This window comes from Lynx canadensis, chromosome F1, assembly GCF_007474595.2.
Source record: "Lynx canadensis isolate LIC74 chromosome F1, mLynCan4.pri.v2, whole genome shotgun sequence".
Lineage (NCBI taxonomy): Eukaryota > Metazoa > Chordata > Mammalia > Carnivora > Felidae > Lynx > Lynx canadensis.
Window position 1 is genome coordinate 62523891 of NC_044319.2, and position 6017 is coordinate 62529907.

The following is a 6017-nucleotide window of genomic DNA, read 5'->3' on the forward strand; positions in this document are numbered from 1 at the left end:
GCGATGCTCACCATGTTGTACATCACACCCCCAGTACCTACTTATCTTGTAACTGGAATTTTGTACCCCCCTTCATGTGATTCGCCCACCCATTACTTTGGTAACCACCAATCTGATCTCTTTTTCTGTGAGGTTTTTTTTTTCCCCCTGAGGTTCCATATATGAGTGAGATCATACAATATTGGACTTTCTCCGCCTGACTCATTTCACTTAGCATAGCGCCCTCAAGCTCCATCCATGTTGTTGCAAATTAGAAGAGTTACTTCTTTTTTATGGCTAATATTCCACTGTGTATATATACCACATCACCTGCATCCATTCATCTGTTGATGGACGCTGATGTTCTTTTCACGTCTTGGCTACTGTAAATAATGCTGCAATGAACATGGGGACGCAGATGTCTTTTCAACATACTGATTTCATCTCCTTCAGATATATATCCTGAAGTAGAATTCCTGGATCATATGGTAGTTCTATTTTTAATTTTCTGGAGAACCTCCACACTGCTTTCCATAGTGGTTGTAGCAATTTATATCCCCGTCAATAGTGCACCAGGATTCCTTTTCCTCCACAGGCTCACCAGATCTGTTGTCTCTTGTCTCTTTGATGATGGCACTTCTAACAGGTGTGAGGTGATACCCTGTGGTTTTGATTAACATTTATCCAATGGTTAGTGACGATGAGCACCTTTTCATGCACCTGTTGGCCATTTGTATATATTTTTTGAAAAAAAAAATGTTTGTGAATGCAAGCTGGTGCAGCCGCTCTGGAAAACAGTATGGGGTTTCCTCAAAAAACTGAAAATAGAACTACCCTATGACCCAGCAACTGCATTACTAGGCATTTATCCACTGGATACAGGTGTGCTGTTTCGAAGGGGCGCATGCACCCCCATGTTTATAGCAGCACTATCAGCAATAGCCTAAGTATGGAAAGAGCCCAAATGCCCATCGATGGAGGAATGGATAAAGAAGATGTGGTATATGTATATATACAATGGAGTATTACTCAGCAATCAAAAAGAATGAAATCTTGCCATTTGCAACTACATGTATGGAACTGGAGGGTATTAGGCTAAGTGAAATTAGTCAGAGAAAGACAAATATCATATGACTTCACTCATATGAGGAATTTAAGATACAAACAGATGAACAGAAGGGAAAGGAAACAGAAATAATATAAAAACAGGGAGGGGGACCAAACAGAAGAAACTCATAAAAACTCAGGAGCACAAACTGAGGGTTACTGGATGGGTTATGGGGGGGGGGGGAATGGGCTAAATGGGTAAGGGGCACTAAGGAATCTACTCCTGAAATCATTGTTGCACTATATGATAACTAATTTGGATGTAAATTTGAAAAAATTAAAAATTAAATTAAAAAAATTTTCTTAAAAGAAAAAATTCCCTATTTAGGTCCTTTTCCCATTTTGAAATAGGATTGGTTGGGTTTTTTGCTATTGAGTTGTATGAATTCTTTATATATTTGGATATTAACTCCTTGTTAGATATATGGTTTGCAAATATATTGTCCCATTCAGTAAGTTGTCTTGGTAGGACTGTCTCTTTTTTTTTTTTTTTTTTTTAATTTTTTCTTCAACGTTTTTTATTTATTTTGGGACAGAGAGAGACAGAGCATGAACGGGGGAGGGGCAGAGAGAGAGGGAGACACAGAATCGGAAACAGGCTCCAGGCTCCGAGCCATCAGCCCAGAGCCTGACGCGGGGCTCGAACTCACGGACCGCGAGATCGTGACCTGGCTGAAGTCGGACGCTTAACCGACTGCGCCACCCAGGCGCCCCGGTAGGACTGTCTCTTGATTCGGCTTCTCTCCATGAGTCTACTTCTTTCTTCATTTTGTGGACCAATTCTCTCTCTTCTCCTGTCTGCTGGGTCCACAGCAAAAAAAAAAAAAAAAAAAAAAAAAAAAAAAAAAAATACCCATTTATAGCCATTCCTAGAGAACTCATTTCCATTCTTATCCCCACTCTCCATCTCCTGTGCCTCCCTCTCATTTCTTAATTTCCTCCAAATTCCTTGGTTAGGGTCTTGGACTAGCGCATCTTGGATCAGATGGTCCAATCAACTATGGCTAGAGGGTTGGAGTCATGTTCCACAAAACTTGACAATAGGCTTTGATCGTCATTGATGAAAGGAAGGGGAGTCCATGTAAGAAATTAAAGATGTTGGGGCACCTGGGTGGCTCAGTGGCTCAGGTCATGATCTCCTGGTTCTTGAGTTCGAGCCCTGCATTGGGCTCCATGCTGGCAGTGTGGAGCCTGCTTGGGATTCTCTCCCTCCCTCTCTCTGCCCCTCCTCTCCCCTCATCTCGCTAAGTTAATTCAAAAAAAGAAATTAAGGACTTTGTTGTGTAATGTGCAGCTATTCTCAAAGGTGATGTGGATCAGAATAACATGAGAATGGAAAATTTTTTATCATAAAAAATTCCAACACATGCAGAATCAGAGCCATTAATATAATGAACCTTACCATCACCCAGCTAAGGATGTTTACTCACATAAGCACAATGCCATCACCACACCTAACAAAATCAACAATTTCCTTGGTATCATCTACCATCCCGTCAATATTTAAATTGCCCCAATGGCAGGAAACTTCTTTGTGTTTGTTTTTCTTTTTTTCAAACCAGGATCTAAACAAGATCCTCATGTTACCTTGGTTGTATGCCTCAGCAACCTCTTTTAACCTAGAGCTGTCCCCACCCCACTCCCTGACTCCATTTTTATGACATTAACCTATGAAGAAACAATGTTAGTTGTTCCTGCCGAATGTCCCACATACTGGATTTTATCTGTCTGCGTCTTCATTATGGGCTCATAAATAGAATTTCGTTCTAAGGGCTTGATTTACTGCAAGGTCAACATTTTTTGAAAGTACATGTCACTAGTGGTGCTGCATGCTTCCTGATGCCTCAAGTTCATGGCCATTCAATGTCTAGTGTCCCGCTCTTAGTTACGCTAAGACTGACCAGGGGGTTCAGGTGGTGACAGCTTGATTTCTCCCTTGTAAATGTCATTATCAAACTTTTGCCTAAAATGCTCACCCATTGACTACCTTTGCCTGAATTATTTATTTCATTAGGTACTACAAAATGGATGTGAGAAGATCCAACCAGGGGGCAAGTGCATATGTAACTTCCCTAGGTATTGCCAGATTCTCTTCCGCTGGAGTTGTAACCATTCTTAAAATTTTGTGTGTGTGTTTATTTATTCTTGAGAGAGGAGGGGAGAGAGCAGGAGGAGACAGGGGAGGGGCAGAGAGAGAGAGGGAGACACAGAATCTAAAGCAGGCTCCAGGCTCTGAGCCATCAGCACAGAGCCCGATGCAGGGCTCGAACCCATGAACCATGAGATCATGACCTGAGCCAAAGTTGGACACTTACCTGACTGAGCCACCCAGACTCCCCATTGTAACCATTTTTTATTCCAATCAGCAATGTAGGAGATATTATCATATCTCACCCCAGCATGTTTTCAAAGTTTTGGTTTTCATTGATATGATAGACAAGAGGTGTCACCTCAGTAAGGATTTAATTTGCATTTCCCTTATGATGAGTGAGCATGAGGGCAACTGGGTTTTGAAAACAAACAAACAAACAAACAAATAAAAAAGGCAAGAAAGCCCCAGTGATGATGATGATTTTAAGCACACACTAACTTATTTCCTCTCCTTTTGGTCAAAAAAATATCTTCCCATCAAGCTTGGTAACCGGTTTCCTCTTTCCCCAAGGAAAAATTCTCTCCTCACCTGTCATAATTCTCAGGAAATTCGATAGCATATGGCCCTACGCCACATAAGGAAAAAAAATGGGGATTTGAAAGCATAACTCTCTGATAACAAGTTTCTTGATGAATGTCACTCCATTACACCAACAGCAGAGCAGTGTGATTTCCAAGGAAGCACAAAAATCTGCGACAAGGAAGCTTAATGTATGACAGTTTTCCACGAGTAGGTGGCCTGCTTAAGCATAGCAGCAAGATGAAACAATCATCTGCTTAAGAAGGGATTAAGAGAAGTAAGGATGACTCATGAGCACATAGGTCTTTTTTTTTTTGAAGTTTATTTATTTTGAGGGAGACAGAGACAGAGCAAGTCGGGGAGGGGCAGAGAGAGAGAGAGAGAGAGAGAGAGAATCCCAAGCAAGTTCCACACTCTCAGTGCAGAGCCAGACACAGGACTCAAACCCACGAACTGTAAGATCATGACCTGAGCTGAAATCAAGAGGTGGATGCTTAACCAACTGAGCCACCCAGGCGCCCCTTATTTTCACAGATGCACACTCGAGATGTGTGGCGAGTCCTACATACAGAAAGAAATTCACATATAGTTTATACCAACTGACATTGTACCACAGTAATTGTGGGAGATAAGTAAATGTGATCCAATTTAAAATGTTGGATTACAGATTGGCTCACATGGCTTATTCTGTCTGAAATTAATTAATTAATTAATAATATGTCGACAGGCTGGTTGTTCATAAAGGCCTTAGAGGAAACAGGGAGATGTTGTTCAGAGGGTACAAACTTCCAGTTATAAGTTGAATAAGTTCTGGGGAGTTTAATGTACATAGTGATAGTTCTACTGTATTACATACTTGAAAGTTGCTAAGAGAGTGGATCTTAAATGTTCTCACCACAAAAAACAAACGGTAATTAGGTGGCAAGATGAAGGTGTTTGCTTATGGTACAGTGGGAATCATTCTGCAATGTAGAAAGATAGCAAATCAATGCATTATTCACCCTAAATTTACACAATGTTATATGTCAATTATATCTTAAAGCTGGGCGGGGGTAAGGCCATAGAAATTACTCTTAAAGCTCAATCTGACTCTCAGATGACCGAAGTCCCCCTTCCCAAGAATATCAGCTGATCAAAGCAGAAAAGGCTCAGGAAGAGAGAGAAAGAAAGAGAAGGAAAGAAAGAAAAGGAAGGAAAGAAAAAAAGGAAGGAAGGCAGAGAAAGAAAAAAGAAAGAAAAGGAAGGAAAGAAAGAAAAGGAAAGAAAGAAAAAAAGGAAGGAAAGAAAGAAAGGGAAGGAAAGAAGAAAAAAAGGAAGGAAGAAAGGCAGAGAAAGAAAGAAAGAAAGAGAAGGAAAGAAAGAAAAGGAAGGGAGGAAAGAAGAGAAAAAAGGAAGGAAGGAAGGCAGAGAAAGCAAGAAAGAGAAAGTAAAAGGGTTTTCTCATCAATACCAGCAGACTAAAGAGGGCTCAGTGTCTCCGGATGGATAGACTTTTCTTGGTCTTTCTTCATGGGGACACATCACTGCTGTCCTCCAGGACAGGAACTTCAAAGGACCCAAAGATATTCAAACCAAGCCTGCTATACTCCTTTCTTGTACCTGGAAAACTATTCCTGAACGATTTTGCATACCCAGATATCTCTCCCACCTGCACCAGCTCCTTCCAAAAAGCATAATGCTGGAAGATGTTAACAGTGGCCTTTGTTCATCAATGGCCACGAGCCTTAACCAGGGGCTGGGCTGTCTCCCCACATTGCATTCAGTTGCCTTCTGTTCCCACTAATGTCTTCTGATTTTCATGCCATTTGACCTGTGGAAGTCCTACCTTTTCAATGGCTCCATTACATCTGGACAAACCTGGCTTCATTCAGCACCTGAACACTTTCTGAGCACCTGTTATGAGCTTAGCGTAGCACAGAGATGGGCAGCTCCAGCCAGAAATGGGCAAGGGTCGCAGCCAAAGGTAGCGGTGTGCTCCCTGGAAGGAACACCAGCAGCCGGAGAAGGAGAAAACAGGCGATTTAGGGTGATATTCAAGGCCGCAGCCCCGTCCTGGGGAGCTCAGCTTCGGCCTTGCAGCCCACCCACAAACATCACCGAGTTTACCGTGTGCTCAAACTTGCTCTCACTCACTTCTGTGAGTCACACTAGGGCCACTCACAGGCTGAAATGTCATGGTCACTTCGTCAGCCCCACCCCTTTCATTTCCTGAATCTTTCGAAACAGTCTGGGTCCCGCAAGGCAGCGTCACCTCACTGCC